This window comes from Caretta caretta, chromosome 6 (genome assembly GCF_965140235.1).
Source record: "Caretta caretta isolate rCarCar2 chromosome 6, rCarCar1.hap1, whole genome shotgun sequence".
Taxonomy (NCBI): Eukaryota; Metazoa; Chordata; order Testudines; family Cheloniidae; genus Caretta; species Caretta caretta.
Genome location: NC_134211.1, coordinates 54,037,161 through 54,049,432, shown reverse-complemented (window position 1 = coordinate 54,049,432; position 12,272 = coordinate 54,037,161). Strand labels below are relative to the sequence as shown.

The window sequence follows — 12,272 nt, the reverse complement described above, 5'->3', positions numbered from 1 at the left end:
TGTCTCGGTAGTCCTGACACCCCCACAAGTCAGCAAGGCTGCCTGACATACCACCCTGCCTGCTTGGCTGAAGAAGCCAGCAGACTGGCTTTTAAGCCCAGCAGCAGCAGTAGCTCGCTGGCTGCTCAGTGCACACCACGGACTCTCTGCCTCCCTGTGCTCATCTCTTGCCAAGCCCTGCTCCTGGTTTACTCCTCCATGGCTCCAGTCTAGCTCCTGCCCTGCACTCAGTCTTGTTCTAGTCCTGCCCCAGCCTTGCTCCTGCCTCAGAACCAACCTTGTTCCTGCCTTCCCCGGCTCCTAGTAATCTGGTTCTGACCCTTTGTTATGATTCCTGACTCCAACTCTGTCTCGACCCTTAGCTGTAACATTCAGGCAGTGACTTCAGCTCTGACTTTTGGTTCTGGTTCTTGGTTTTGACCCTGTCTCAACTCTTGGCTCTGGCGTTTGGACTCCAGCCACTAGGCCAGACTCTTGCTCTGACCACTAGGCCTCACTCCTTCTTCAACCTGGTCCCCTGCCAGGAATATTATCATGGCAAGAATCTGTTTTAAATGAGGGGAGATCAAAGTGCTGTTGTCCAGAGTTGAAGTATGTATTTTAAATATGGCAGGGTATTTAGATTGTACATCATGGAGTATTAAAGAAATGCCTACAGTAAATTACCAAAGCCCTTGTTTTTAGCCTTTTGAAGGACCTTTCCGGTTGCTTTAAAATATTTTCCGCATCTCCCTCATTCAGCTGGCTTCAGGTGCCTCATAGAACAACTCTCTAAAGAAGGGTTGCATTGACAATAGTATTTATGCATATACAATGCTTACTGTAACATGTCTCCAGAACATCTGCTCACTATGATTTTGGTCTGTTAGAAGCCCTTGTTGAATATTAATTAACACAATTTTGACTTTCTAGCTGAAAGAACCTAATCCAATGGTAGAATTTTAATTCTTGGTCATGCTGGCTATAAAACTGTAGAAAGACTAAAATTCAAACCACATCTGTTGTGGCCAAAACAGGTTCTTGGTTGTGAAGCCAAGAAAGGTTTAGAGTCTGCAGCATCTAATTGGTTTGCCCATACCTGGGTGGAAAAAGAAATGTTTGTCTAAAATAACCAAGTCAAAATGATTTATCAAAATACCCACTGGATAGCCTTTGCATCTTAACAAAAGAGTTAGTACACTTTGTGTGTGCGTTTGCAGATGTTGTTTCAGGAATGATACGTGAAAAATAGCACAAAAAGAGGCTGACTAAGTGTCATTTTTGTTTTGTTTTGTGCTATTTCCCCTGTAGTAGTCAGTCTTCTAAGATAACCTGTTCTTGGGAGATTTCAGCTGAAATTTTGAAAGCCGTCTTTCATAGTTTTATAGAGTTTAGAGCCATAAGGGACTATTACTTCATCTAGTCAGACCTCCCATATATCACAGGCTTTTAAATTTCACCCGTGTTGAGCCTTATTTCCATTCAGTTTTATTTTGGATGTCTAAAATGGCAAAGGGGTGTCTGAATTCTTTAGGTGGCTTTGAAATTCTCAAACTTCCAGCACAGCTTTTGTAGACTTAAAAAAATGTGGTTTGAAGAAACATCAGAATGTTAAAACCAAGATTATGTACCTCATGGTGTACATAACTTGACTGAACTCCTGCTTGGAATCCTTTGCTCTGTCACTCCCATGTTCCAGCCATGTAGAGCTCATTATCACTGGGGCAAGGACCACAGAACCTCTGGCTAGTTTAAATCCAAGCCAGTCATATATTTGGAAGAGCGACCCCCAGTTTCAAAGTTTAGAGACATGTCTCTAAGCTTTAGTGGAGCAGATTATCCCACATCTGCCTCCTTTGGGGTTCTAACACCTTCCTCCTAAAGCATTTAGTTCTGGTCACTGCAAGAGACAATGGATGCTGGATCTGCTTCAGTATGGCAGTTCCTATGTGACTTTACCCAAAAAATCAGTGGTGTTAGGAATCAGTTTTTTGGCTTGGACCTGTCACTAATATGTCACTTGGACCTGTCACTAATATTAAGAGATGTTACTAATTTTATTTATTCATTTTTGTATTCCATTTAGTTGTGTCACTGTGAAGCTCTCTGTTTTATTTCGTACAAGGACTTCCTCTACCTAGAGAGGCTGCCCGTATCACAATCTATTTGATAGATGGGCTTCCACACATATTGCCCATCCAGCACCTGTTTGGGGGCTTCATGGCCCCTTGAAGGGCATTTAGCTGATGTAGCTGAATGTTAAGAGCAAACCTCAAAAGCTTATTTGCTGCTGGCTATTGGAACACTAATGACAGAGGTGCAGGGAGGGTGTTTCCTGGGTTTTAATGGGATGAGTAGATGGCTCATGGCAAAGTTTTGGGCCATTAACTATGTACAATGACTCATTAAACCCCATGAAATGTGCTGTTAGGATCATTATTGCTATTATAACCTAAATATCTTTTGAAATCAGTTTATACTGGTACCTTTTTAGGTGTTTTTTCCTTGAATTTCCCATTCTTTGTGCACGATTCCATTGATGATGTTGATGCTGTTAAGCAGCAATAATGTGTTCAGCTTTGATTCATCTAATACTTTATGGAGTGCTGATCCCTATTTATCACCAGTCCTTCCTCCAATCTCCTTTCAAAGACCTGCTTTCAGGTGGAATTTAACACCAAAGTCAGTTATTGTATAAATAAGCTTTCACAGCCCTAACACCAATAGATTTTTTTTTTTAAATAGCTGTTTTGGTTTTTTAAAATAAACCTTCCAACACTACTCCTGGAATAAGCTGCTATTCAACATACATACATAAAGTTAGAATGCTGGACATTATGGTTTTCATGATTAATATAGCACTATAAAGGAACATGACTGTCACAATTAGAGCGGGCTGAAACTCAGGATTTCTGGTTTGCAAGAACTTTTGGCATCTTGAAATTTGGTTTCATTCTGATTTGGAACAAAACCAATTTTTTTCAAAAATTCGCACGCACCAGAAATCTCTCCTCTCCCCCCCGCGCGCCCCCCCAAAATTGTTTTAGAAACACTGACACCTGGTCCCTGGTACCAGCAGCTGCTGTATGAAATTGACATTTCCCAAGAGGAAGGATGATCCAGCACAGGACTTGGGAGACTAACATTCAATCCCCTGCTCTGCCAGTATGTATGACCATGGGCAATTCCTGTATGACCATGGGCAATTCATTTAGCCTTTTTGTGCCTCAGTTGCCTATCAGCAAAATGGGGATGATATTTACCTTCTAGGGTACTGTGAGGAAAAAGACAGTGAATAGCTTTGAGATCTACTGCCTGAAAAATGTTGTATATGAGTTACATAATATTGTTATTTCCAGGATCCCTGCTGTGGAATTGAGAGCCTAGACTCAGCATTCTAGTGAGAGTTGTTCTCCCAGGGTTGCCCCAGAGCCATGGACCCTAGAAGCATGGGGTCACTGACCTTAGGCTATGCCGGAGCTGTCAACCCTAGAAACCCAGGATCCCGGGCTCCAGGGCAGGCCATATGGCAGGGCTCCCCAACAGCCCAGTAGTTGAGCTGGCGGGGAATCAGGAAGATTTCTATCAGAAAACGCTGCCCATGGTTCAGTGAAAGTGTTTCAAGCCTAACTCACTTTCATGTGAAATTTCAGGTTCAATGGACCACCATTTTCTGATGCCACAGAGGAAATTTCCAACCAGCTCTACTTGCAACCTGCAAAACCAAAGCATCCCAAACATTTCCTACCTGAAGTTGTTGCAGTTGTCTTAATCTGATGAACTCAGATATCTTACTGCTTTTAAAACTAGATCTTATATCCCTAGGCTTTTTCATTGGATGCCATCTCCTGCTGTCCAACCTTCTCTGATCTAATAGACATCTGTAAAGTTCATGTTTGTTTTCTACGGCTCTGACCATGTCCAATTTTTCCTTCTGTCTTTACTCTAATTCCCTGTCTTTTCCCCCCATGCCTATGACATTCAAATTTCCCACGGAGTTCTGTCCTTATTTCCCTCCTATACCTTCCTTTGCTCCCTGCATTTCATCCATGCCTCCCCTCTTGTCCTGACTGCTCCCTTTGGGCCTGTCTGCTGTACAAATACATCAAAGCGAGGGGTATTGTATTACAATGTGGCATCATTGAAACATGTTTGTAATGTATAATGTAGATGAGTCCTTTATTGTGTTCCATAACTAGGCTAACACCTCTTTCCCTTTGATAGCACAATGCTATACCTTTTGGTTTTGTATCTTTCACTCTGTTCATGATGGGGAAACATGCAAGGGTGTTTGTGGGCTTGTGGTTTCTGTTTTTAGTAAGTGTCTGTTGATAGTTTAAAAGAACATAATTTGCTACTGGTGAGTCATTCTGCTACAGAATTCAAGATGAACAAGAAAGAAACACTTGATTTTTTTTTTTGTTTGTGTGTACACTCTCCCTTTAGAAATGTCATAAAATCTCTCACAATTCAGGATTTTGCACCTAGGGTTTCAAACTTCCATAGGGCAAGGATCCCCAGAACCACATGTTTTGAATTTATTTTACATGAAACAAAATTTCCCCTCTTAGGACCAGAGCCTCCACTGGTATAAACTGGCATAGCTTCCTTGACTTCAGTGGAGCTAAGCCAATTTACATCAGCTGAGGAGCTGATCCTCAGTGTTGTCATGTGTAATACAGCTGGCCAGAAACAAACAATTCCATTTTGTGAAAAATATAGAGATTTGAATTTTTTTGTTGTTGTGATCCAGCACGAAATCAAGACTTTTGATTATTATTATTTTCCTTTTGCCAAAAATACATGAGAGAGACAGACACCTCTTTTCCAGAATAGCCAATAGCCTGGTGGGAAGGGCACTTATCTGGAAAGTGGGAGGCCCTAATTCAAGTTTGTGCTCTGTGTGATTCAGAGAAGGATCTTGAACCCAGACCTCCTAGGTGAGTACCCTGATCACCAGACTATTAGCTCTTTTCATGTGGCAGTTGGTCTCTAAATTCCATTCTGGACCTGAGAAAACTGATATAATTTTCATCATGACAAATATACTTGCACAAAACATTTCAGTGTTGATAAACCTGCATTTTTAGTTGTAAAAAAGTTCAACAAAAAAGTTTTGATCATCTCTCATTATACCGTACAGAACATAAGAATGGCTATACTGGATCAGACCAATGGTCCATCTAGTCCAGTATCTTGCCTTCCAACAATGGCCTCTGCCAGATGCTTCACTGGCAGTGAGCAGGGTATTATGTTGAGTGATCCATCCCCTGTCATCCACTCCCAGCTTCTCGCAATCAGAGGCTTAGGGACACCCAGAGCCTGGAGTTGCATACCAGACCATCTTGGCTAATAGTCATTGAAGAGCCCATCCTTCATGCATTTATCTGATTCTTTTTTTAACCCAGTTATACTCTTGGCCTTGACAACATCCACTGGCCACAATTTCCACAGATTGACTGTGTGTTGTGTTAAGAAATACTTCCCTATATATTTGTTTTAAAACTGCTGCCTATTAATTTCATTGGGTAACCCCTAGTTCTTGTGTTACATGAAGGAATAAATAAGTTTCTTATTTCCTTCACACTATTCATGATTTTATAGATCTCTATCATATCACCCCTTAACTGTTTCTTTTCTAACCTGAACAGCCCTAATTTTTTTAATCTCTCCTCATATGGAAGGTGTTCCATGCCCCTAATAATTTTTGTTGCCCTTCTCTGTATGTTTTTCTGATTCTAATATATCTTTTTTTGAGATGGGAAGACCAGAACTGCACATGATATTCAAGCATGGGTGTACCATGGATTTATATAGTGTCATTATGATATTTTGTCTTTTTATCTATCCCTTTTCTAATGGCTCCTAACATTAGCTTTTTTGACTGTTGCTGCACATTGAGCAGGCGTTTTCTCCCTCCAATGACTCCAAGATCTTTCTTGAGTGGTAGCAACTTAACTTAGACCCCATCATTTTGTATGTATATAGTTAGGAATGTTTTCCAGTATGCATTACTTTGCATTAATCAACATTGAATTTTATCTGCCATGTTGTTGGTCAGTCACCTAGTTTTGTGTTACACTTTGTAACTCTTTATAGTCTGCTTTGGACTTAACTATCTTGAGTAACTTTGTATAATCTGAAAACTCTGCCACCTCAGCGTTTACTTATTTTTCCAGATCATTTACGAATATGTTGAATAGCACTGGTCCCAGTACAGATCTTTGGGTGACACTGCTATTTACCTCTTTCCATTCTGAAAACTGACCACTTAGTCCTACACTTTGTTTGTGATCTTTAACCAGTTACGGATCTATGAGAGGACCCTTCCCTTTTATTCCGTGACTGCTTAGTTTGCTTAAGAACCTTTGGTGAGGAACCATGGCAAAGGCTTTCTGAAGGAGAAAGTAGTTAAGGATATTGAGGTCAATGGCAATTAGGACAAAATACAACATGGTTTTACAAAAGGTAGATCGTGTCAAACCAACCTGATCTCTTTCTTTGAGAAGGTAACAGATTTTTTAGACAAAGGAAATGCAGTGGCTCTAATTTACCTCCATTTCAGTAAGGCATTTGATATGGTTCCACATGGGAAATTATTAGCTAAATTGGAAAAGATGGGGATCAACATGAAAATTGAAAGGTGGATAAGGAACTGGTTAAAGGGGAGACTACAACAGGTCATACTGAAAGGTGAACTGTCAGGCTGGAAGGAGGTTACTAGTGGAGTTCCTCAGGGATCAGTTTTTAAATCTTTTTATTACTGACCTTGACACAGAAAGCGGGAATGTGCTAATAAAGTTTGTGGATGACACAAAACTGGGAGGTATTGCCAACACAGAGAAGAACTGGGATATCCTACAGGAAGATCTGGATGACCTTGTAAACTGGAGTAACAGTAATAGGATGACAGGTTTCAGAGTGGTAGCCGTGTTAGTCTGTATCAGCAAAAAGAACGAGGAGTACTTGTGGCACATTAGGGACTAAGCAATTTATTTGAGCATAAGCTTTCCTGGGCTAATACCCACTTCATCGGATGTATTCAGTGGAAAATACAGTAGGAAGATACATATATACGCAGAGAACATGAAAAATATGGGTGTTGCCATACCAACAGTAATCAGTTAAGGTGAGCTATTATCAGCAGGAGAAAAAAAACTTTTGTAGTGATAATCCGGATGGCCCATTTCCAACAGTTAACATACAAACACATCATACATAGGTGTTTGAGTAATAGTAGAGGGAAAAAATAAGCATGGAGAAATAGTTTTACTTTGTGTAATGACCCATCCACTCCCAGTCTTTATTCAAGCCTCATTTAATGGTGTCTAGTTTGCAAATTAATTCCAATTCAGCAGTTTCTCGTTGGAGTCTGTTTTTGAAGGTTTTTTTGTTGTAGTATTGCGTCTTTTAGGTCTGTAATCGAGTAACCAGGGAGATTGAAGTGTTCTCCGACTGGTTTTTGAATGTTGTAATTCTTGACGCGTGATTTGTGTCCATTTATTCTTTTACGTAGAGACTGTCCGGTTTGGCCAATGTACATGGCAGAGGGGCATTCCTGGCACATGATGGCATATATCACAACGAGCCTCTGATAGTGTGGCTGATGTGATGAGGTCCTATGACGGCGTCCCCTGAATAGGTATGTGAACATTCAGAGTTACCAACGGGCTTTGTTGCAAGGATAGGTTCCTGAGTTAGTGTTTAACCCCCTCAAAGAATTCTCATAGATTGATGAGGCATGAATTTCCTTTACAAAAGCCATGTTGACTCTTTCCCCAACAAATCATGTTCCTCTATGTGTCTGATAATTCTGTTCTTTTCTATAGCTTCAACCAGTTTGCCTCATACTGAAATTAGGAATACTGGCCTTTAATTGTCAGGGTCAACTCTGGAGCCTTTTTAAAAAAACAAAAACAAATCAGCATTACATTACCTATCCACCAGTCATCTGCTACAGAGGCTGATAGTGGTGACTGTTTGACTGCTACTGTCCTACAACAACAGTGCTACTTTTGTTTGGTTGATCATGAACCTTTCTGGGAGACATGAACTTTGTCTCAGAGTAACACCTTCTCTTGTTCCTTTTGCCTTCCCCTTGCTGCATTCCATCACCACAAAATGACACAGTGGCACATTGTCATGTGAGCTCCCTGTCAGATACTTCTACCAGTGATGATATAACTCTATATCTGGTGCCTGCTAGCTCTGTGCACAATGTATATTACTATATGTAAAATACTTTAGTACTTGTGAAGCATATTACTGAAGAGGAAGAAACAATAACAAGAAGTGGTCAGATTATAATGCTTATGAGCTGCAACAGTCTGGGATTTGTCTGCACTGAAAACGTTTTCAAACGCAATAGTCGTAATTAGCAATCTTCTTTTCTGGCCAAATTCGTTGTTAGTATACTAGGTAGTGGCATAATGGAATCTGACCGACCTCAGAGTCTCCCACTTCCTGTTGTCTAGAAAGGCAGCACAATTCATTAGTGAGCGTATCTAAAAAGTGACACTAAAGAGCTGTGCAGTATATTAAGATAATGGGATGGAAAAGCAATCAAAGAAGAAAGCTGCTGATGGAATTCACACAGTGGCCTGGTCCGAGAGGAATACATGATAAATTCTGCAGAATCGCAATGTGGTTTTCTATGTAAACCCTGACTGAATTTTTTTTTGCAGTGACTACTAGACCTAAATGGTGGTTATAGGGGTAAAATCTGTAGCAGGAGTATGGTAAGCATAGAAAGCCATGACATATTTATCCATCTCTATAAACTTTGCCACTTCAGTCCCATTCTATTCTAGTCATGTTTGATTCTGCTTTGGTGTAGAATTTAATCCTTACTGTTTTTAGGAAGGCACTTGACAATAACCTTTAGGAAAACTGTTGAAGCTCCCCTTGTTGTTTCACTATATTTTAAGTAAATCTTAGTGCAGAGAAGATGTTTAATTGGCCAGTAGTTGTGGAGGTTATTTGCCTTCCTGATTCAGAAAAGGGACTTTAACTTAGGTTTCCCACCTCCAGATAACTGACTCTGATCACTAGCCTAAAGAGTCAGTCTTCTCTCTCTCTCTCTCTCTCTCAATTCATATGTATTTATACAAAATAGAACAGTTCCAACAGGAAAGCTTGAACCTGCTCAAAATTTGGTAGAGCTTCAAATTGAACCTGGTTTCCTGCACCTACCTGAGTGCCTTCATGACTAGGCTATTCTGTGGCAGGTCGGTCTGTCTGTCTCAAACCTTAAATATTATCCTAGAAGTAAGAAAATTTCATAGAAACAGATATGTTTCTATGAATTGGCATTTTCTGACAAAACATTTGGTCAAAAAATTCCTCACCAGCTCTAATATGTACTTTTTGTAGATTCTTGGACAAATGTTTGTATTTCTGGATAGTATTTATTACAGTAAATTCAATTGCTTTCTGACCCTCAGGTTAGGATTAAATGTAATTGTCTGTTTTAGGTGATCTGAATATAGCTGGGAATATGGGGGCTGTCATATGTAAAACCAAGAGTAATGTAGCCCTGCCTAATAGCTTTCTGATGCAGGATGAATATTAGAACCACAAAAAGCAACCATTTAAAAAAAATCCCTGATCTTTATTCATTACCCAAATTTATTTAACATATTTTCCATTCTGTTATTTCTAGCCGAGTAGCACAGATGGAATGTTTGGGGTAACGATAAGCCCTGTTGCTGCTAGATAGTTGTGATGGTTCAGTAAACACAGCAATCCTCATTTAGTCACTGGATGGGTTCACCTACTTGGAAAGGCTTGGGAAACTAAAAGCTATGGCTTGAAGATTTCTCAAGGATGGAGATGTGTTGGAGGCAGCTTGCTCAAAGTTGCAAAACTGTGGATTATACAACTGTATATTAGGTCTCTGGAACCTGCTGTTTCCAAGACATGCAAGAACACTGGCATTGGTCCACTTTTTCTGTGGAAGATGGAAACATTTTATCTAAAGACTGTAACAGTCAATGTCAAACTGTTCATATCAAGCAACTTTTTCCTAAACTGACATTCACTATGAACATGCACTCATATAATAATTAATTGCCGCTTAAGTGGGTTAAGATTCTATCTTTGCTCCAATTGGTTCAATAGATTCATAGAGTTTAAGATCAGATGGATGACTGGATCATCTAGTCTGACCTCTTGCATATCACAAGCCATTACATTATAGCTTGTTACCCTTGAGCCCAATAACTTATGTTTAGCTAAAGCATATCTTCCAGAAAGGCATGCAGTCTTGATTTGAAGACTTCAAGTGACAGAAGAGACATCGCTTCACTTGGTAGTTTGTTTCAATGGGTAATCACACTTACTGTTTTTAAAAAATGTGCCTTATTTCTAGAAGCTGTGATTTCCTTTATAAATAAGAGATTCAGACACAGTCCACTAACATATCTGTGTTCCGTGACTGAGGTAGTCACCCTGGTAGGGCGAGATGAGTAAAATGCTGTGGCTAATTTAGATTCAGACTGTACATTTACCATATGGTTCAGTGGATATGATTCTTCCCTTTTGAACAACAAAACTAATTAACTTCCTACCAGGACTTGGACAGATACCTTAGTGTGGCTGATACCACAGTCCAGAAAAAGAACACTGCACAGTTGGGGAGGTGTGTTCCTTCACAGGAAACAGTATGCTGAGTTTCCATCTGTCTATTTTCAGCAGTTAACCAGTGTATAAAAAATATCTCACAAGAGGAAAGTAAAAGGGGCAATAACTTCAGCATCCCAGCTAATGATCCATCAGTGAATCTACCCCTCATGCTGAAATCTGCCCCCCTCTCCTTTTGGATGTACAATATTGTTCAATGCAGTAAAACAAATGAAGAGAAGAGACCAGGAGACTAAAAGGCCAATGGATTATCTGTTAAGCAGCCCAATCTCAATATGCCTCAATTTGTCTAATGCTTGATTTATTGCCTTTTGTGCAAAGGTCAGAATCTGCCATACTTTCCCTTGTGGTCCACCTCTCTTTTTACCAGCTCCATCTGGTTTGGGTAGATCCAAGCCATGACCACTGTGGACCACTTTATCAATTGACAGTTACTCTTTGGAAATGACTTTTAATCAGCAGAGAGCTTTGACAATGGAGACAAGGAGAGGAATGTTTTGAAGGTTAAAGGCAAATGACTTGGGAAAAGCTAATCTGGTTAGCAGAGGACTAAGAGCCATCTGTAGTGTGCTCAGTACATGGGGCAGATAGCCAAGTTTTCTCTCCAGCCGTAGCCTGTTAGGAGGGGGAGGAAAAAAAAAAAGCCAAGGCTGTAGAGTTTCTGTGGAGCCTCTATTCCCCCCCCCCCCCACACACACACACATTTGGAAAGTCTGCTCAGTTCCCAATGGGTTAAGGCAAATATAGCACTGTACATTAATAAAAAGCTGTTAAAAGCAAGTCTGTAACACCAACATGACTCTGTCCCTCCTCCTCCTTATTAAACATTATGATTCAAGTGGACCCTTATGCAAGGGATGCCTTTTATTTTTCATTAAAATAATGTAATTACTAGTAATAAAAGTGACTATGAAATAATATGCATTGCCTGCTAATTTGTTCTATAATTCTTGGCTTTTGATAGGCTTATAAAAGGCAGACCACCGGCCTCCTGGTTGTATCCTTGACAAGGGTTCCTTAAATACAGTCAAGACAGTCCAAAGAAAATTAAAACATTCCCCATCTGCAGTTTATTCACTCTTCATGCGTACATTGGCCCTCCAGTCCCCAACCCAGTACACTGTTTCTGTCCCTTTAGTTGGGGGTTTCCTAGTGACCTTTGCCAAAGCTGGGCACAGTTCAAAGTCTCTTCAAGGACTTGTCTTTCACACCCTCTGTCTACTGAGCATCCCCAGTGTACTGCATTCACCTGCTGCTCTTTATAGGGAAACGGCTAGTCTCCCACAGGTGTGCATCCTTTAGTAATGAGTGTTGGCTAGCCCCAGGCCTTCTAGCCATTAATGGGCAAATAACCCACTGATGTAGGAATATAGGCCTTTTTTAGCCAAGAGTTTCAGTGGCTATATTGTGTACTCCATTTGTAGACTACATTGGAAAACCTACACTGTAATATTAGAAAAAAGATCTATAAAATATGTGGTTTCTGCAAAATTTTTGCAGAAATGAATTCATTTTTCCACCAGGGAAAATCAAAATGAATTTTTAGTTTGGGATAGGGCCAATGTGAATTGAAACTTCTGGGTTTGTATAACTGAATCAAAATGTTTTAATTCAGGATCATTTAGATGTTCCCCAACTGAAGAAAGAATCCG

At 40.2% G+C, this 12,272-nt stretch overlaps 1 protein-coding gene across 8 annotated transcripts in view; it reads left to right on the top strand.

The window, feature by feature from the left end:
- Positions 1 to 12,272, top strand: part of LRRC4C (leucine rich repeat containing 4C) — an 856,114-nt gene that overhangs the window by 148,612 nt on the left and 695,230 nt on the right. For 7 of the 8 annotated variants that reach the window (XM_075129530.1, XM_048853288.2, XM_075129528.1 and 4 more), the window contains exon 2: positions 7,496 to 7,621. The exons of the other annotated variant lie outside the window; for it this stretch is intronic. The gene's annotated coding sequence lies outside the window, so the exon portion shown is untranslated. The remainder of the gene's footprint in view (positions 1 to 7,495; positions 7,622 to 12,272) is intronic. 8 annotated transcript variants of the gene reach the window in all.